This window comes from Vulpes lagopus, chromosome 13 (assembly GCF_018345385.1).
Source record: "Vulpes lagopus strain Blue_001 chromosome 13, ASM1834538v1, whole genome shotgun sequence".
NCBI lineage: Eukaryota > Metazoa > Chordata > Mammalia > Carnivora > Canidae > Vulpes > Vulpes lagopus.
In genome coordinates this window covers 26,738,942-26,761,298 of record NC_054836.1, presented here as the reverse complement: position 1 = coordinate 26,761,298, position 22,357 = coordinate 26,738,942, and the positions used below count along the sequence as shown (strand labels likewise).

The 22,357-nt window shown below is 36.1% G+C and overlaps 1 pseudogene; it reads right to left on the bottom strand.

The window, feature by feature from the left end:
- LOC121474555 overlaps nt 1–22,357 on the bottom strand; it is a 45,903-nt pseudogene extending 23,546 nt beyond the window's left edge.

Sequence of the window (22,357 nt, the reverse complement as noted above, 5' to 3'; positions counted from 1 at the left end):
TGACAGAGAGAGAGAGAGAGAGAGAGAGCAGAAGCAGAGGGAGCAGCAGAAAGAGAGGGAGAAGCAGGCTCCAAGTAGAGCAGGGAGCCTGATGAAGGGCTGGATCCCAGGACCCTGGGATCATGACCTGAGTTGAAGGCAGACACTTACCTGTCTGAGCTTCCCAGGCATCACCCACAATTTACTTATCTTCTTAAAGAAACCCATGCATGGGGATCCCTGGGTGGCTCAGTGGATTGGTGCCTGCCTTTGGCCCAGGCGTGATTCTGGAGTCCCAGGATTGAGTCGCCCATCGGGCTCCCTGCATGGAGCCTGCTTCTCCCTCTGCCTGTGTCTCTGCCTCTCTCTCTTCTCTCTCTGTCATGAATGGATAAATAAAATCTTAAAAAAAAAAAAAAAACACAAAAACCCATGCATGACAACACTATGTTTAAGATTAAGAATATGAATGTGTGATTTAATACAAATATCTCAGTAATTTTAGGAGTTTACTACTATCTTTGAAAGGAACATTATATCTATATTTAAGAAAAAGAGGCTTTTTTAAGTAAATATATTCTGGGTCTGCTAAAAGCTTGTACAGTGGTGCCAGGTGATGAGGTTGATAAAGAGGTTAGTTTGTGTTTAGAGTACAAACTATACTGCTGGCAGTATAGATGGAGAGAAAATAGAGATCTGGAGGGAAACCGGATGAATTATGGGTTGCACAGAGCAATTTTGTTTTTTAACTTAATGTGGGAGCTATTCAACATTGAAAAATTGTAGTTTAAAATATTTTTAAACCAAGAAATGAGCTTCAAGTATATTTTTTATCAGGAGAAAAGACTAAAACTGGAACTTATAGAAGTACACTTAAATATGCAGCGATTCATAGAAATATTCATTTAATACTTAACATGTGAAAGCTTGAAAGAAGTATGCAAAAATTATATATAATTAAGTTTAAAGTTTAGAAATGCTGACAATGGTATCTCTAATTCATGTCTGAGTTTCATGTCAAGAAATTCTTAACCGAAGGAGCAAAGCTAGGGGAAGGTAATTAATCTTCAAAAGTGAAAGTGTTGTAACAGCAATTGTCCTTTTTTGAGACATATAATTGAATGTCAAGAATCATAGAATCATCTACTTTTAAAGGTGAAAACAAAGAACATGTGTGAATTTATGACACTTTCTTAGCATCATTTTATTTTTTTAATGAAGAGTCTCAAACTGTTAATCTAGGTGAGAAGTCTATAATAACTGATCAAAATCTGTCCTGAGACAAGTGGACTAAACAGTTCATGATCCTATAGTTAGTGACAGAGTTTAAATGGTTTTTATCAACAAAGACTTCATGAGTATATTTTTTCACATTCTTTTCTTTTTGTGCTATCACCTTAAAATATTTTTTTCATGAATTATATAAAGTTTACAGCATTACTTTGAGTCAGATAGGACTTGTATGCCCTTCACTGATAAGATTTCAAAGAAAGTCCTTCTCTCCCATGAGGAATGTGGGGAAGGAAAATTTCATTCACTATTCAGCACAGACTGCAGGACCAGGCATTGTGATGTACAATAGTTTATATTGCTAAATAAAATAGAAAGGTTTCTTGCACTTTGGTGTTTTTCATCTATTGAATAAACAATGGTCAGGAACAAGACAGGGGTATCCACTGTCACCACTGTTGTTCAACATAGTACTGGAAGTCCAAGCCACAGTAATTAGACAATACAAAGAAATAAAAAGCATCTAAATTGGCAAGAAAGAAGTCAAACTTCCACTATTTGCAGATTACATGATACTCTATATAGAAAACCCAAAAAGGGCAGCCCGGGTTGCTCAGCAGTTTAGCACTGACTTCAGCCCAGGGTGTGATCCTGGAGTTCCAGGATGGAGTCCTGGGATTGAGTCCCCTGTCAGGTTCCCTGCATGGAGCTTGCTTCTCCCTCTGCCTGTGTCTCTGCCTTTCTCTCTCTCTCTCTCTGTGTCTCTCATGAATAAATAAATAAAATCTTAAAAAAAAAAAAGAAAAAAGAAAACCCAAAAGACTCCACCAAAACAATCTCTCTTTTTTTAAGATTGTATGTATTTATTCATGAGAGACACAGGGAGAGAGACAGAGACATAGGCAGAGGGAAAAGCAGGATCTCTGTGGGGAGCCTGATGTGGGTCTCGATCCCAGGATCCCTGGATCATGACCTGAGCCAAAGGCAGATGCTCAATTGCTGAGCCACCCAGGCACACACACCCGTTTTTTAGAACAAATTGTGCTGAGTTGGTGGATAAACAATGTTCAGGATGTAAACAGCAGGAGACTATTTAGAGAGGATATTTTTGGAGGGCCTTCTTAGGAAGGTAACTTATGCTGAGATTTGAAAGATATGATGGAGAAATTGCTAGGTGAAAACAACTGAATATGGCTTATATGAAGCCATATGAGGAAGAAAAAGGATGTTGTCTACACTGTTACCCTTGTAGGTCAGTTACGTACAATGACACACAGTTATTAGGTTTAGGAATAGGAAAGGCTTAAGTGGCTTTGGCAAAAACAGTTTCCATTGAGTGGTAGAAAACAAAATTCAAATTGTTCAGGTTTGAGTAATAAATGAAGCCTAATGATGGTGAAAGGAAAGCCATGAACATAAGCACCCCACATGGAGACTAGAATTACTTACACCAAAACCTGCCACCCTAGACCTGGCAGTGGCATATTTACAAGGGTAGGCCTGACTGTAAGCCAGCATAGCAAGCTTCTCACTCAGAAAACTGACTAGGCTCTCTGCATGCACCAACACTACTGCTCATAGGGTGCTCCGAAGTTCAGCTCCCATTCTGGTAGAAATACAATCAGGCTTTTTTTTTTTTTCCTTCCAGTTTCTAATCTTTTACTTTAAAATGTTTATTTATTTATTTTTTAAAATTAGGTTTTTTTCTTTTTTTCTTGGGAATCAGGCTCATAATTTTTTTTGTTCAATTGTTGGTTGGTTGGTTGGTTTCCTTTTCTCATTTTTCAGATCAGGATTTTTTCTTTCTTTAAAATTTTTATTTATTTATGATAGTCACACACAGAGAGAGAGAGAGAGAGGCAGAGACACAGGCAGAGGGAGAAGCAGGCTCCATGCACCGGGAGCCCGACGTGGGATTCGATCCTCGGTCTCCAGGATCGCACCCTGAGCCAAAGGCACGCGCTAAACCGCTGCGCCACCCAGGGATCCCCTCTTTCTTTTTTCTTTCTTCTTTCTTTCTTTCTTTCTTTCTTTCTTTCTTTCTTTCTTTCTTTCTTTCTTTCTTCTTTCTCTTTCTTTCTTTCTTTCTTTCTTTCTTTCTTTCGAATCAGGTTTAAAGTTTTTTTGTTTGTTTGCTTGCTTTTTTGTTCCTTTTCCTTTTTTCTTGGATCAGGCTCCTCGCCCCACCCCCCCAATCAGGTTTAGCTTAACAAATGAATTAAAGCACACCTAGATAAAGATATAAACACTTCCCACTACAAAACAAGGAGGAATTCTGCAGAAAACTGGCCTGTGGAAAAGAGTAGCCAAAATACAGCAGAGTGCACACAGCATACACCAGAAACACCTCCTGAAGCACCAGGCACTGGACAGTGTAGGACACCTTCTTAATACAGTATTACTCTCAGGAGCAGAACAGCTTTTATAGCATGCCAAAGATAGAAACAAGTTTTTATAGAACACAAAAGACAGAAACCTAGATATAATGACAAGACAGAGGAATTCTCCTCAAGAGAAAGATCAAGAAGAAATCATGACCAGGAATTTGCTCAAAGCAGATATAAACAATATATCTAAACAAAAATGAATTTGTTTGTTTGTTTGTTTGTTTATTTATTTATTTATAAAGATTTTATTTATTTATTCGTGAGTGACACAGAAAGAGAGGCAGGGACACAGGCAGAGGGAGAAGGAGGCTCCTCATGGGGAGTCCAATGTGGGACTTGATCCGGGGTCCTGGGATCAGGCCATGAGCTGAAGGCAGATGCTCAATTGCTGAGTCACCCAGGTGTCCCCTAAACAAGAATTTAGAACAGCAGTCACAAGAATACTAGCTGGGCTTGAAAGAAGCATAGTAGACACAGAAACCCTGGCTGCAGAGATAAAAGATCTAAAACCCTGGCTGCAGAGATAAAAGATCTAAAACCCTGGCTGCAGAGATAAAAGATCTAAAAACTAATCAGGCTGAAATAAAAAATTCTGTAACTGAGAATCAAAATTGACTAGATATAATCACAAGAAGGAGAGAAGAAGCAGATAAATGAATAGGTGATATAGAAGATAAAATTATGGAAAATAATGTAGCTGAGAAGAAGGAAAGAAAACTATTAGATAATGAATACAGACTTAGACAACTCAGTAATTCCACAAAGCACAATAATGTCTGTATCACAGAAGTCCCAGAAGAAGAGTGGGGAAAAAATGGGCAGAAGGTCTATTTGAACACATTGTACTGTGAACTTCCCTAATCTGGGGAAGGAAACAGGTATTCAAGTCCAAGAGGCACAGAGAACACCACTGAAAATTAAAACAAGTCAAAACCAAGACATATTATAGTGAAACTTGCATAATATAATACTGAGATAAAGAGAGCGTTCTGAAAGTAGCTAGGAATGAACATCCTTAACCTACAAGGGTAGACACATAAGGTTAACAGCAGATTTGTCCACAGAAATATGGCAGACCAGAAGAGAGTGGCACAATATAGTCAATATGCTGAATGGGAAAAATATGCAGCCAAGAATCCTATATCCAGTAAGGCTGTCATTTAAAATAGAAAGAGAGATAAGGAGTTTCCAAGACAAGCAAAAACTAAAGGAGTTCATGAACAATAATTCAGACATGCAAGAAATATTAAAGGGGACCCTTTGAGTAGGAAAGAGAGACCAAAAAGTAACAAAGACTAAAAAAAGGAACAGAGAATCTACAAACATAGTGACTTCACAGGTAATACAATGGCACTGAATTCATGTTTATCAATAATTACTCTGAATGTAAGTGGATTAAATGCTGCAATCTAAAGACATAGGGTATCAGAATGGATAAGAGAACAAGGCACATTAACATGCTGCTTACAAGAGACTTTTTAAAAAAAAAGATTGTATTTATTTATTCATGAGACACACAGAGAGAGACAGAGACATAGGCAGAGGGAGAAGCAGGCTTCCTGGGAGAGCCTGACGCGGGTCTTGACCATTGAGTCACCCAGGCATCCCACAAGAGACTCACTTTAGATTCAAAAATACCTCTAGATTGAAAGTAAGGGGTGGAGAACCAGCTATCTTATGAATGGATATCAAAAGAAAGCTGGAGTAGCCATCCTTATATAAGACAAACTAGATTTTAGACCAAGGACTGTAATAAGAAATGAGGAAGGACACTATATCATAATAAAGGGGTCTAGCCATCAAGAAGATATAAGGATTATAAATATTTATTAGATCAGGAATAAATGATATATAAATTTAGAAAAACAGTAGAATAGATCAACAACACTAGGAGCTGGTTCTTTGAAAAAATTAAAATTGATAAACCCCTAGTCAGACTTATTGAAAAGAAAAGAGAAAGGGGCACCTGGGTGGCTCAGTGGTTGAGCATCTGCCTTTGGCTCAGGGCATGATCCCAGAGTCCTGGGATTGAGTACCACATCAGGCTCCCCACAGGGAGCCTACTTCTCCCTCTGCCTATATCTCTCTCTCTGTATCTCTCATGAATAAATAAATAAAATCTTAAAAAATAAAAAGAGAAAGGACCCAAATAAATCAAATCACAGTGAAAGAGGAGAGATTGGGCAGCCTGGGGGGGCTCAACGGTTTAGTGCAGCCTTCGGCCCAGAGCCTGATCCTGGGGACCCGGGATCGAGTTCCACATCGGGCTCCCTGCATGGAGCCTGCTTCTCCCTCTGCCTGTGTCTCTGCCTCTCTCTCTCTCTGTCTCTTATGAATAAATAAATGAAATCTTAAAAAAAAAAGAAAAAGGAGAGATCATGACCAACACTGTGAAATACAAACAATTATAAGAAAATATTATGAACAATTATATGCCGACAAATTGGGCAATGGGTAAATTCCTAGAAACATGTAAACTACATAAACTGAAACAGGAAGAAACAGAAAATTTGAACAGACCCATAAATGGCAAAGAAACTGAATCAGTTACAAAAATTCTCCCAACAAAGAAGAGTCCAGGGCCAGATAGCTTCCCGGGGGAATTCCACCAAACATTTAAAGAAGAAGTAATACCTTTTCTTCTGAAGCTATCCCCAAATATAGAAATGGAAGGAAAACTTCCAAACTCATTCTACAAGGCCACCATTACCACGATCCCAAAACCAAAAAGCCATATTCCTGATGAACATGGATGCAAAAATTCTCAGCAAGATACTAGCTAATTGAATCCCATAGTACATTAAAAGGGTTATTCACCATTGTCATGGATCCAGGATAGTCAGAGGAGATGATATGAGGAAAGACTCAGAGTCTCACTGAATTTTAATCTGGGGGATGGGGGACTGAGACTTGGACTAGTCTCCAGTTTTTATTAAGAAAGCTATCAGATTTGCTATAGGAATGATTATCTTTGGGAAGCAGAGAAAAACATGTTTACTTCAAAAGGTAAAAGAATAGGCTATTGACTCAAGTTGGGGAGAGGAGAGGAGGAGCTGTATCTGGAGAACAATGTGGTCAAGAGTCAGTGTGCTGACTCAGGACCTCCCGTATTCCCAGTGTGTTGAGGACTATGAGATTCAGTTCTCAGGTAGGTGCACTGCAGCTTGTTCCCCACACCCTGTGATCAAGTGGGATTTATTCCTGAACAGCAGGAGTGTTCAATAATCACAAATCAATCAACAAGATATATCATATTAATAAAAGGAAGGATAAGAACCAGATACTCCTCTCAATAGATACTGAAAAAGCTTTTGACAAAATACAGCATCCTCTCTTGATAAAAACCCTCAAAAAGGTAGAGACAAAGGAACTTAGCTCAATATCATAAAGGCCATATATAAGATACCCATAGCTAATATCATCCTCAGGGGAATGAACTGAGGGGTTTTCCCCTAAGGTCAGGAACGTCACAGGGATGGCCACTCTCATCACTATAAACCCCAGCCTTAACAATCAGACAGAAAAAAGAAATAAAAGGCTTCCAAATTGTCAGGGAAGAAGTCAAACTTCCACTCTTTGCATATGACAGACATGATACTCTATGTAGAAAACCCAAAAGACTCCATCAAAAATTTGCTAGAACTGACATATGAATTTGGCAAAGTTGCAAGATGCAAAATCAACATATAGAAATCTGTTGACTTTTTATACACCGATAACGAAGGAATTTATTTCATTTGCAATTACACGAAAACGATAAGATACCTAGGAATAAACTTAACCAAAGAGGTAAAATATCTGTACTCTGAAAACTATAGGACACTTATGAAAGAAATTGAAGATGATAAAATGAGATGGAAAAGTATTCTATGCTCATGGATCAGAAGAACAAATATTGTTAAAATGTCTATACTACCAAAAACAATCTACACATTTAATACAATCCCGATCAAAATAACACCAGCATTTTACACAGAGCTAAAACAAACAATTCTAAAATTTGCATGGAATCAGAAGAGACTCTGAATAGCCAAAGTAACATTGAAAAAGCAAAGCAAGAGGCATCAAAATTTCAGACTTCAAGCTGTAATCATTGAGACAGAATGCTACTGGCACAAAAACAGATACATAGATCAATGGGACAGATTAGAGAACCCAGAATAGGCCCACAACTGTATGGGCAACTAATCTTTGACAAAACAGAAAAGACTATCCAGTGGATAAAAAGACAGTCTCTTTCAACAAATGGCATTAGGACAACTGGACAGCAATGTGTAAGAGAATGAAACTGGACCACTTTGTTACAACATATGCAAAAATAAATTCAAAATGGATGAAAGACCTAAATGTGAGACAAGAAACCATCAAAATCCTAGAGGAGAACAAAGGCCTTTTGAACTTAGCTGCAGCAGCTTCTTACTGACATATCTCTGGAGGCAAGGGAAACAAGCAAAAATGAACTATTGGCACCTCATGAAGATGAAAAGTTTCTGCACAGCAAAGGAAACAATCAAGAAAACTAAAAGGTGACTGACAGAATGGGTGAAGATATTTGCAAATGACATATTGGATAAAGGGTTAATATCCAAAGTCTATAAAGATCGTATCAAACTTAACACCCAAAAACTAATAATCCAGTTAAGAAGTGGGTGGAAGACAGGGCACCTGGGAGACTCAGTCAGTTAAGTGTCTGCTTGTGGCTCAGATCATGATCTCAGGGTCCTGGGTTGGAACCCTTTATCAGGCTCCACACCCAGGGGAGAGTTTGCTTAAGGATTCTCTCTCTCCCTCTCCCTCTCCCTCTCCCCCTTCCCCCACTTGTGCTCTCTCTGTCTCTCTCTTAAATAAATAAAATATTTAAAAAAAGAAAGAAATAGGCAGAAAGTCTTAATAGACATTTTTCCAAAGAAGACAACCAGATGGCTAACGGAAACATGAAAAGATGCTTATCACTCATCATCAGGGAAATACAAATCAAAACCACAATGAGATACTACCTCACACCTGTCAGAATGCCTAAAATTAACAACTCAGGAAACAGATGTTGGTGAGGATGTGGAGAAAGGGGAACCCTTTTGCACTATTGGTCGAATGAAAACTGGTGCAGCCACTCTATAATAAAGTATGGAAGTTCCTCAAAAAGTTAAAAACTGCACTACTAGGTATTTATCCAAAGGATACAGAAATGCTGATTTGAAGGGGTACATGCACCCCAATGTTAATAGCAGCACTATCAACAATAGCCAAATGATGGAAAAAGTCCAAATGTCCATAAACTGATGAAAGGATAAAGAAGTAGTATATATATATATATGTGTGTGTGTATATATATATACACACACATATATATATAGTAGTATATATATATATACACTATATAAGGTATATATACTATATAAAGTATACTATATATGTACTATATATAGATTTATATATATAAATTTGTAATTATTTATAGTATATATATATAAATATATGCTCTGATACACACACACACTAGAATATTACTCAGCAATCAAAAATAATGAAATCTTGCCATTTGCAATGACAGTGGATGGAGCTAGAGAATATTATGTTAAGCAAAATAAGTCAGAGAAAGACAAATATGATCTCACTCATATGTGGAATTTAAGAAACAAAATGTATGAACATAAGGGAGGGGAAGGAAAATTAAAATAAGATAAAAACAGAGAAGGAGGCAAATGGTAAGTCTCTTAACTATAGAGAACAGACTGAAGGTTGCTGGAGGGGAGGCGGGTGGTGGGCATTAAGAAGGGCATTTGTCGTAACGAACATTAGGTATTCCATGTAAGTGATGAATCATTAAATTCTACTCCTGAAACCAATACTATACAATATGTTAACTAACTGGAATTTAAATTTAAAAAAAAAAAGGAAAAGAAAAAAGGTCTCTAACTTGTAAATTGAAAGGCAGAATAGAGCACCTGGATGGCTCAGTCAGTTGAGTCTGTGCCTTCATCTTGGGTCATGATCCCAGAGTCCTGGGATCAAGCCCCACATCGGGCTCCCTGCTCAATGGGGGAGCCTGCTTCTCTCTCTCTCTCTCTTTCACTCCTTCTGCTTATGCTCTTGCTCTTTCTCTCTCTGTCAATAAATAAAATCTTAAAAAATAAAATAAGGAGGGCAGCCTTGGTGGCTTAGCAGTTGAGCCCTGCCTTCAGCCCAGGGTATGATCCTGGAGACCCAGAATTGAGTCGCATGTCGGGCTCCCTGCATGGAGCCTGCTTCTCCCTCTGTCTGTGTCTCTGCCTCTCTCTCTGTCTCTAATAAATAAAATCTAAAAAAAAAAAAAGTAGAATGTAATATTGGATATACAAAATTTTGTAAAAATATAGAAATATATGTGGCTGTAGCACATTTGCTTATGAATATATACAAATAGAAAGATATGTCAATATTCTGTATCATAATCATATACTTTGTCAGTATATGAGTATATTATAAATATAATGGCAAGAGCTTATATTCATTGAATATAACAGGTGTTATATGAGTATAAAAAGGTGTTATCTCTCTGTGAGAGTTTTATTGACATTAGTATTTTTACAATAAATTACTTTTATAGTAACTTTTAAAGATTTTATTTATTTTATTTTGGGGGGGGGCTTGTGCATGTGGGAGGAGCAGAGGGAGAGATAGAGAATCTCAAGTAGACTCCACCCTGAGCTTGGAGCTGAAGTGAGACTCAATCTCATGAACCCAAGATCATGATCTGAGCTGAAACCAAGTCAGATGCTTAACCAACTGAGCCACCCAGACGCCCCTATAATAACAATTTAAAAATTATGCATTGTAAATAAAGTATAATAAGTTCTAAAATTACATGGACTTGGTTCAAATCTATGCTCTGGTATTCACTAACTTAACTTCCCTGAGTCACACTTTTATCTTCTATTAAAGTGGAATAATAAATTCTTACAAGCTTTGTAAGATCATATTGACGATGTGTGAAAACTTTTACACTTTAAAAAATAATTATACTTTCAATAATTTACTGCTACAGACTGAATGTTTGTGTGTCTCTCAAATTTATATGCTGAAATCTACCCCCCAGTGTGGTGATATTTGTATGTGGGGCCTTTGGAATGTGATTAAGTCATAAGGGTGGAGCCCTCACAAACTGGGCTAGTGCCTTCAGAGAGTTGCTGGCCCATTTCTATTATATGAGGACCCAGCAAGATGGCTTTCTATTGGCTAGGAAATAAGCTCTCACTAGACACCAAATCTTTTGGCATCTTAATCTTGGACTTCCCTCCAGAATGGACCTGGATCTCCAGAATGGTGAGAAATTAATGTTTTTTGTTCAAGTCACTTGGACTACGGTATTTTTATGATAGCAGCCCAAATGGACTAGGACATTTTCCATAGTTTACCAAAAAATTATGTATAACATATATAAAACTTATATTTTAAGTTTTATTTATAAAATATATATATTCGATTAGCTATATAAAAAGAACAATGGTGCAATAACCTAGCAAAAGACAATAGAATTTTTAGTGAATATAATTATTAGATAAGCTAGGGGGTATAAAATATAATATTAGTGAGTCCATATTGCCCTATATTTTTAGAATAAAAATAGTAATTTTTGTCAGGAGAAAATCTTTATCATCCATAATATCCTTTGAAAATTTTCTGTATTTGTATTAACAGAAAGTATCCTTTCATCATTGACAATATGCTTATGTATCCTACAGAAACCAGATGTGATCCACTGAGATGTTCAAGGGATAATTGTGCTTCTGGAGTTTGGAGAGTAGAACTCTAAAACGTTAACCCAGTAAAATGCAAAGGGCAGTTATAAATTGGCCCACAAAATGAAAGGTGGGATTTTCCAATATGACTTTATAAAAAGCAGAACCAAGTCTTTCAGTTTTTATTTTAAGGCTAGGTTAGAAGATAAACTAACTCCTTTTCTTCTCATGATTAAGTTTGTGTAGGTTTTGTAGTAAAATTTATTCCTTCCTCAAAAGTAAGAGCAAAAGAGAATGAAGTTTTCTATACCTAGGGCTAATATGAAATTGCAACTCAGACGAAATTTCTCTTTCATATACCCTCTAATATAAATCCAGGTTCATAAATTTCAGCTTTCTTTTTGGATATTCTATAAAAATTATCATCTAAATTTAGTTTAGTAAATATCTATTTATATAAAAAACTTTATATACCACACACGCATTAATGATTTTTTATTATAATATTTATTACTGTCCAACAACTATGATATTTAGGTACACACAGGAGGATGTTGGTGTAGTCCCTACCATAAGGTAGTTGTAGTTTATGATAACAGTCACATAAAGAGTATTTGGGCAGATAATACCAATATCAAACAAGAAACTTAAAAATAACAAACTGATGTTTTGGTGAATTTTGAAAGAAGCAAAATTGTTACAGATTCATATTTAAGTAAGTTTAAAAAAATAGTTATTTCTTCTATGGTCCTAAGGAGAAATTCAAGGAAAATACGAGACTTTGGTGCTAATTAATAGTAAAAGGAAATAAATAAGTCAGAGAGAGCCAAGGGGTAGATACACTTGAAATCAGAGAGATTTCTGGCAGTACAGCGGTGAATTTTGAGAATGTAATGAGATTATATATCAACTATCAAAATACAGTTATATGGTGGTTATTAGTAACCAACAATTGAGAGTCCCATAATTATACTTGCAAGATGGCAGGAAGCAATATTGACAAAACAACTGATATTATTTAAAAGGTCATATTTTATGTGAGATGATTCTACTACTTGTTTGTTTACTGATCAGAAGTTCATCTCCAAGCCTACATTTTCTTATCTGCAAAATAAAGATAGTAAATAGTTCTTACAAACCTGTTCTTCAGGTCCAGCAGTATTGACTTATGGTTTTAGATTGATCATCAAGTTCATGAGACACAATATCTTTGAACCAGCACCATTTTTCTTTAGCTTTAAAGGAAGGAGAGAAATGAAATAAATAACAGCACACAAAGCAACACCACAGCAGAGACTATGTATTCTGCATGACTAATATGCATTGCTTTTGATGTGCCAGTCATTCTATACTTGGGACAATGAAATCATGAGATAAGATGCTAGACAACCTGGACTTAGGGGAGTAATCAGCACAGCAATCTCTTTCACTTTTTTCTTAATTAGGCACACAGTTGCCTCAGGTGCTCATAATTAACCTCAGTCTTCAAAAAAGTTGCTTTTTATCAATATAGATTATTCATTACTTGCTTTGGACAATAAAGCAAGTGCTTGGTTCAATACATAGTTTTTGACCGAATTCTCACTTATCTTCTATCTGGTGTCCTATTTTTCTATATTTTGTGGACTATATTACTAAGAGACTTGACCAAGGGTCAAGTCCTCAGGTAAAGAAAAAGCCACAAACAGAAGTCAACCTTTTTCCTTCCAATGTCACATATGGGTTTTATAAGAGTCAAATGAAATAGTTTTTCTTTTTTAAAAATATTTCATTTATTCATTCGTGAGAGACAGAAAGAGAGGCAGAGACACAGGTAGAGGTAGAAGCAGGCTCCCTGTCGGGAGCTCGATGTGGGACTCGATACCAGCACCCCGGGATCAGGATCTGAGCTGAAGGCAGATGCTCAACTACTGAGCCACCCAGGTACCCTCAAATGAAGTATTATAATTATAATGGTTAGCACAGTGAATGGCACAGAGTGTTTAATGCGTATCAGTTAGTTGTCAAATTCTAGTGAAATTTACAAATAGAAATTGATGTTCGATAGCATTAATTTATATACATAGCTCTAAAAGCTAAACAGACAAGGAAGTGATAGCATTTTGCATTATTAGTCTTCAGAGACCTATAGAAGTAAAGCAAGGAAGGAAAGCAAATAAAGTTGCTATGTTGTTTCCACAGCTGCCTTTCCCCTATGAGTTCCTAAATCCATAAAATAAAGAACCATCACACTTTGAAGTATCTGAGGGTCCTCTGACCCTAGGCAATCTTATTTTTTTCAGATTTTAAAGGCTTTTGGAGAAAGTTGTTGGAGGAAATGTATTTTTGGTTATGACATTGTTTCTTGTCTCTCTTCCCTGTCTGCCATTTTTCTTGCCCCTGTATTCATCTTGTTTCTGATTTAGTCTGGTAGTACTACAACTTACTTCAAATAGCCAGTTCAACTTAGTCAATCCATAAGGGACATTATAAACAAAGATTTTGAAAAGTATAAGACAACAATCATCAACCCAAATCAACCAAAACTGGGACAATTCCCCTCTTATATTTTATCAATTCTTAGGTTTGTTTTCTCTGAGAAAGGATGCTTCTTCCCACAGGAGGAGAAAATCTTTTCTATGATACATATTTTGATAAATAATCTATGAACTTCTGAAGGAGAGAATGAATGTTTTTAAAGATTGCCTTTAAAAGGAAATGTGCCAGGAGATCAACAGGGCAACTCTTTTTGTCTTCAATAATTCTGTGCTTACACAATATGACTCTTTATTTCCCAGCAAGAGTTAGGACTTTTAGACTTTTAGTAACATAATGCATTAGTTTCCCAGTGAGTTCATGGCTTAATCAGGACTTAATCACGTCCTAGCCTACATACAGGCTTGATAGTAATACATACTGAGGCCTTAGCGTCTCAGGCTGATGAAAAAAAGGAGGAAATATTAGGAGCAGCTTGGTGGAGGCAGGAATATGAATACAGACACAGAGCTAAATCTTGCATTGAATAATTATCTGCATATTATCTGAATGGCTCAGAAAAATCATGGATATAGAAACTGGCCAAATGATAGAGCCATATGATTCACTCAGGTTCAGCAACATGAAAAGTCTAGCTGGCACAATGTGCGACTTGGTGGCATCCTGGTCCAGGTGATCTGCCCACTGTGGAAGAAATCTGACCATTGGGATTGGGGTGGGTGTACACAGTGGTTCTGTTCAGTGTTCTAAAGTGACAGCAAGAGTTAAGAAAGACAGGACATCAGTACCAAGCAAAGAAGGTGTGATCTAGGTAAATGAACCTTCCCTATTTGAGAGCTGGTACTCAAATCAGCACTGGAATTAGAATTACAAGTTTGTATATATTAGCTCATTCCTGCTGAGAAGTTGATGTAGACTGTGGCTGTGCTGGGCTGGATACCATATAATGTATGTACACTGACAAAACAGTTATAATTCTCACAGAATGGTAGGCCGAGGAGATTGAAGACAAACCCGCTGAGCACCTCCTTCATACCACTCATTGCCATGCTTCCATGGGATTCTTAGGGACTCTTGAAACACAATAGCAAGATGAGTAATTTTAGGTAGCTGGAATATATAAGCAACAATTTTATAGGTAGCCAAAGTATACAAGCATCAATTTTAAAGCTCTTCAAATAAACTTGATTTAATTAAGTTATTTCAAGTTAGAAATATAGCCAATAGTTGTGCTAAACTATTAGAGCCCAGTTTGTTTTTCAAGCAGTAGAGTCCAGTGTCTGATATGAGCACTGCAGTGGTTTTTTTATAGTAGACATTCATTCTGTGAATTCTTTCTCTGATTTCTTTCAAATACAAAGAATACTAAGATTTTCACTGCAGGAACTCTAGGGTTCCTGGTCTAATATGTTTAGAGACTATTTAGATGATATAATGGGTGTTCTTCTGACCTTGAGAAGATGAAGAAAACTACTTAATTGAGATTATGGGTTTATGATCTTGTTTGTAACTTGCTTCCACTTTAAAAAAATAAAATTGTGGGGCAGCCCCCGTGGCTCAGCGGTTTAGCGCCACCTTCAGCCCAGGGCCTGATCCTGGAGACCTGGGATGGAGTCCCATGTCAGTCTCCCTGAATGGAGCCTGCTTCTCCCTCTGCCTGTGTCTCTGCCTCTCTCTCTGTGTGTGTGTGTGTCTCTCATGAGTAAATAAATAAAATCTTTAAAATAAATAAATAAATAAATAAATAAATAAATAAATAAATAAATAAAATTGCCAGCATTACATGTTAGACTTGATGGTGAGCATTTATGCTGCATTATACTGCTCTACTACAAAGCTAAGGAGTCAGTTAGTAGTGGATCCATTCCTCATTCCAGTACTTCTTTACCTTGCAGTTGAAAATAGATATTTTATATTCACCAAACATTGGTGATTGTCTACTGTGTGCTGGAGACTGTTATGTACCAGTGGCCCAAAATGAATGAGACATATTTCTGTCTTCAAGAATTACATCATACATGGGAGATAGAGTTCTAAAGCACATTTCAATGTGATACATAGTGCATTAGATAAACACAAGTGCAATAGGAGTAAAGGGAAAAAAATAGCCACTTGCCCTAAGAGAAGAGGAGGGTACATTATTTCACAGAAGATCTGACATGTGGCTGGGTTGAAGCAAGTTCCCAGAGAAGCAGACAGATGTCTTAGAGAAAAAATAATATCCTCGTGCATTCAGAAACAATGAGAAATTCTGGTCCCTGAAGCCTACAATGCATAAGCAGAAATCCAGGGTCTGTGAATTATAGTATGGATACTCTACCATCTCTAGGTGATGAGGAATACTTAAAGAATTTGAGGAAGTGGTGATATGACTAGATGGAGTTATAGCTGCTTATGTCTGAAAAGGAAAGTAATCTCTTAAAAGGCAATCTGCCTTATTATCTCACTGCACCAAAACAGCAAAATAACATTGGTTTTTATGAATGAATATACAATGTAAAATAATCAGCTTTGATTTTTTTAAATGGAATTGATTGCATAACTGCTATCAGAGACATACCATCAAAGATTCCAGTTATCTTGCTATTGGCAATGTTCCAAATGACACCAATTCTGTTTTTATATAAAGTAAAAAAAAATGCACTTGTTAAGTATATAAACATCTGAAGTTTATAAACATAAAATGGTGTTACTTTTATATATATATATACTTTTATATATATATACTTGTTAAGTATATAAACATCTGAAGTTTATAAACATAAAATGGTGTTACTTTTAAATTCTCTTCTTTTCTATTTGAATTTTCTGTTTGTACATGGAATTCTTAAATGCAACCAGCTGTGACAGCCACAAGTACTGTCACACACCACACCAAAGTGGCCTATCCCCATGTTTGTCCTTCATCATCTCAGAGTTCTTATTCGATCTTCAGGGACAGAGGAGAAATGAAAAAAGCCTAAGGAGAGGCCAAGGAGATTCACTGACTATTTATAGAATAACCTTCTGTTAGAGAGAATCAGCTCTTCAAAGAGAGGGACTAAAGCTTTGTGTGTGTGTTTAAAAGAAACAGCAGCATTGTGAAATATAAGGAAAGAACTAAATCAAAGGAATACTTCGTAATTCTAAAAGAAGAAGGTAGTAGATAAATGTAAAATTTAACAGTGAGCTAAAGTGAAATGATTCTTTGTGTCATCTATTCTTTTATTGTTCTCTTGGGTTGTTATGTTTTGAGAATATTAGATAAGTTCTGCTGCTTCCGCAAGACCTGCCCAAATAGTAAAATAGTAGAGAGTTAACATCACCTTTGCATCATGAATACCAGCTGTATGCCACAGTTGAATTTTTTTAAGTACAAAAATTGATAAATGTTGTCACAAGTGACTTCAAAGTAGCTATACCATTTAAATAGTACTTAAAATTATTTTAAAAATCACACTCTGTGGATCATAAGTCTTGCCCAATTTAAACATTGGAATTGTGAGAGATTCATTTTCCTTTTTTGTTTGGAACCAATTTTATGGAGCTGTAGTTTTTTGCAACATTTTTATTATATAACCAAACCCAGAAGATCCCCATCCCCCATCTTTTCACTATAATGTTTTCTTCCCATTTTATTCCAGAAGATGCCAAGACAGCCTCCTGGTGGGTTACCTTGGCAACCTCGTGTGTCATGTTTTAGAGTGTCCCAGGGCTGCAGTTTTATTTCCATTTGCATGCACTTCAGTCAGCTAACTGTAAATTTAAAAGGTCTGTTGTAGAATCAATCTTTTTTTGTTGTTGTTGTTACAGAATGAAAAACAGATAATTAAGATTACTGGTCAGTAAAATCCACTTATATTTAGTACAGTTTGTAGGAAATCTTGGACTCCTCTTACTTAAAGTCATGATTATTTTTCACATGGCTCTTTATAAGCTGATGTTGTAATGCCACATAATATAATATACAGTGTAACATATACATAATACTCAATGTGACAGCTTGATCTCATCTTTGAAAAGCATGTCACTTTACAATCTTTTGATGACAACTATACAAGGCTTTACCCAATGGAGCTTTTGACATGTCAATCAGAGTAAGACTGCAGTGACTCAAGATTATTTTATTACACCCAGTTACAAATTTCAAAGAGCCCCCATCACATACCAAAAATATATCATTTTAGTATTTCTCATGTAGAGTCACATCTTTTTAGCTATATTGTTTCAAAGTTACTGACGTAATTGCTTTTTGATAAGTTTAAAATTCTTTTAAACATATTTTTGTAGAAAACAGCTTACTATTTATATTAGTCTTCAAAGACAGACTTTGGCAGTTTTATAAAAAGCAAGAGATATAGAAGGCCTGAAATTTGAGCAAAGTTGTATATAAAGTTAATAGCAAAGCTGAAATGAAAAGTAATTCTCTTTGAAATGCCAGTATTTATTAGGTATCAGAGCAGGAGTGATAGATCATTGTTTTCGCTTCAGGAAGAAAACCACCATTGTGTGTGCCCCACAGTCTGCAAGATACTTTTTGCTTCTCTGTAAAGATTTTAGGTATTCTATAATCACAACATTCTAGGAGGATATTCTGTATGAAATAGTGACATTTTTCTGTTTGACCCAGACTCAATGTTACCTTGAAATTAATAACCTTCTTTTTCAAAGAAAGGGTCTCTGAAGAGCTTTACTGAGTAATTTTGAGTGCTGCCATAAATTGAGCTATTTTCCCCTTTCATTCTTTGGGGGCATGGTCTGAACATGCTTCAATATGCACAGGGTAATTCAGTGGCTACTTTCTTCTCCTAGGCTTGATTATCCGTAGCATGCCATATTTTAGCTTCAAATTTGATGAAAAGGGTGGATATAGGTCATCGTTGTTCATTAGTTTTCTGTTTTCCAAAGTCTTCCCCACCCTAAGAGTTTTAGAAGAATCTTTTAATATGGTGCACCCATTAAGGATGTCTGTGTCTACCAGACATATTCATTCTTTTGTGAATATCCTTAAAGTAACCTGATTCCTTTAGACATGATTTTGTAACAGATCATTCAATAAATAACAGAGGTCTGGATAAGAGATGTCATTTTTCCCCTGAACTACAAAGGGGAGTAAAACTACCTTGAAATCTTAACTTATTGCTGTAAAAATCCGTTGAAGTAGATAATGAGGAGGGGTGCCCATTCTCCTCTTGGTTTTGGCTCAGGGCATGATCTCGGGGTCCTGGAATTGAGCCCTGTGTCAGGCTGCATGATCAGTATGGAGATTCTCTAAAATAAATAGCTTAAATCTTGATGTAGCTATCAAGGAGACAGAACTGGTGCCCAGACTAACTTTGACAGAGCCATTCAGCTTGCTCATGGTAGATAAACTAACATAATTCAAATTTGCCTGAACTACATCTTGTTCTTAAGACACTATTAAAATCTTTCCCAAACCTTAATTGTTCATGACACTAATGATTGCTTCTATTTTTTTTTTTCTTTTTTAGGTTAGTAGTATTAATGCTAATCTATCAAAGACTGGTTGCTTTTCCTATAACCATAGCAAGTTAGCTAGCACTGAATGACTGTGGAAAAGATCTCTGTGCTGAGCAGTGATAATTGAAAGCATTGAGCAGATCTTTTAGTAGAGCATGATTTTTCATTTAAAATATTTTGAGAGCAACTTATGCGAAGGTGGATGTGTTAAGCTCATCTTTTCCAATTCATAGGATGTTGTTAGCTATTGCTCCATGCAAAGCTCCTTTCTTGTTTTCATTTTTTTCTCTTATTTTCACTACCTTATTGTGGCATAATTTACATAAGACAAACTGCACCTATGTAAAGTGTACAACTTGGTGAGTTTAGACCTATGAATACACCTATGAAACCATCACTACAATGATGATAACAAGCATATCCATCAGCCACAAAAGAGCCTTTTTGTGCTCTCTCCTTCTCAACATTCTCCCAATCACAGATCAGTTTTCTGTTGGTATAGATCAGTTTGCAATTTCTAGAGTTTTCTATAAATGGAGTGATACAGTATTCATTAATTCTCTTCTGGCTTCTTTCATTATTTTGGGATCCATTCAAGTTGCAGAGTGTATCAGTAGTTCCTTTTATTACTGAGTAGCATTCCACTGTACAGAATTTGTTTATCAATTCATCTGTTAGTAGCATTTGGGTCATTTCCAGATTTTGTCTATTACAAAATCTTTGTGTGGACATAGGTTTTATTTCTCGTATAAATATGTATAGACAGACGCCTGGGTGGCTCAGTGGTTTAGCGCCTGCTTTCGGCCCAGGGCATGATCCTGGAGTCCCAGAATGGAGTCTCACATCAGGCTCCCTGCATGGAGCCTGCTTCTCCCTCTGCCTGTGTCTCCGCCTCTCTCTCTCTCTTTCTGTGTCTCTCATGAGTAAATAAATAAAATCTTTAAAAATAAATAAATAGGTATGGAATGGCTGGGTCATATGGAAAGTGGTTCACATTTTTAAGAGTGCTAAACTGTTTTACAAAGTGGATTTACCTTTTATAATGTCACTATCTTTATACAAGGTTCACCAGTCAATTTTTTAGTTATCACTATTCTAATACACGGTTAGTGGTATTCCAGTGTTGCTTTAATTTGCACTTCTTGATGACTAATCATACTGAGTTTCTTTTCTTCCTTTTTTTTTTTAAGATTTTATTTATTCATGAGACACACACACACACAGAGGGAGAGAGAGAGAGAGAGAGAGAGAGAGAGAGAGAGAGAGAGATTGAGGCAGAGACACAGGCAGAGGGAGAAGCAGGCTCCACGCAGGGAACCCAATGTGGGACTCGATCCCCGGTCTCCAGGATCACACACTGGGCTGAAGGCAGGCGCTAAACCACTGACCCATCAGGGATCCCTGGATTCCTAGATTTTTGCATCGTTGACAACACTTGGTATTAAACCATATCCATTTTTTTTTTTAGTTCAATACGTGTAGAAGTATAATATATTTTTAATTTGCATTTTTCAAATTGCTAGTAAATTTGAGCAATTTATTTACAGGTAAACTACATGAAACTATATGAGTTTCTCTTTCTGTGACTTGTCTTAATTTTTTTGGTCAATTTTTCTATCATGTTTGCTATTCATTTCCAGTTTATTTGTGGGAGCTCCTATATTTAGATTAATGTTATTCTATAAAGCTTTCTGTAGTGATGGAAATGTTTTATATCTGTGCTGTATAATAGTACAGTAGTAGTGATGTATGACTGTTGTGCACTTGGAATATGGCTAGTGGCACTGAGGAAGTGAATTTTTAATATTATGTAATTCCTACTAGTTTACATTTGATTAATCACTTGTGGCAAGTGTCTACTGTGCTAAAGAGTGTTGTGCCTGACATTGCTCCCTTGGCAATATTGAATACTTTAGTTAGCTTATTTCTGGCTGTTGTCAGTCTGTTACCTTTCCCTGTGGTCTTTTTCATTCAATAGAAATCTTCATTTTTGATATATAAAAACACATTAATTTTTGACTTGCGGATTTTAGTTTCAGGGTTTTCTTTAATATGTACTTTCCCATGTTAAGATCACAAAAATACTCTCCTGCTTTTTTTTTTTTTAACTTATGGTGTCAATTAAATGATTCAGTCTTATTTTCCTCTGTGTAATCATAGGGAGTTTTCCTTCCATAATCTATTAAATAATCTCTTTGCAACTCATTGCTTTGTGGAGCCTTATTTATCATGTATCAAATTATGTTTATGTCTTTTTGAGCTCTGTATTCTTCCTATTGGTTATTTCTCCTTTGTGCTTATTCCATATGCTTTTGTTACCACTGTTATGATGTATTTTTATTTATTTATTTATTTATTTATTTATTTATTTATCTATCTATCTATCTATTTATTTATTTATTTTGATGTATTTTTAATAACTAACAAGGCATATACCTGGTTTTTTGGTTAATTTTTTCAAAATTGCCTTATTTTTATATACTTCTTTTTGAGGTTTGTATTTGTGTTATGTGCATTAAAAAACTTATTTTTAAACCTTAGTCTTTATTTATGAAGGTATAATTTACATATAGGATGTAGCTCAATTAATGCATATATGCATATAACCATGTCACTATTATCTAGAACAAAATGTAGAACATTTCCATCACCCCCAGAATCTCTCCATGCCCCTTTATACTCAATATCACTTATCTCCTGAGGTAATCAATATTCTGAATTCTATAATTATAGGTTACTGTATTCCTTTGGTCTGAGTTCCTTCAATCAACAGTATGTTTCTGAGATTTAGTTATGTTATTGCATCAGTAATTTATTCTTTTTAATGTCATATATTATTCCATTTTATGATATACCATCTTGTGTTTATCTAATTTCATGACACTTGGATGCCTTCCATTTTGTAACTATTCAATGGTGTGCACTTGATTTGCAGCATTTGCTAGTTCCCCTGGTGTAAATGCTTTCACCATGGCCAATTTCAAATTGCATGGCTTAACAATAAGCTCACAAAATTCCTTGTGAGCTTCTGCAAGCTGACTGCAACATACCCCTGGAACTATCTGAATAAAGCTGCTCTGGATATTCTTGTGCAAGGGTTTTTGTCAT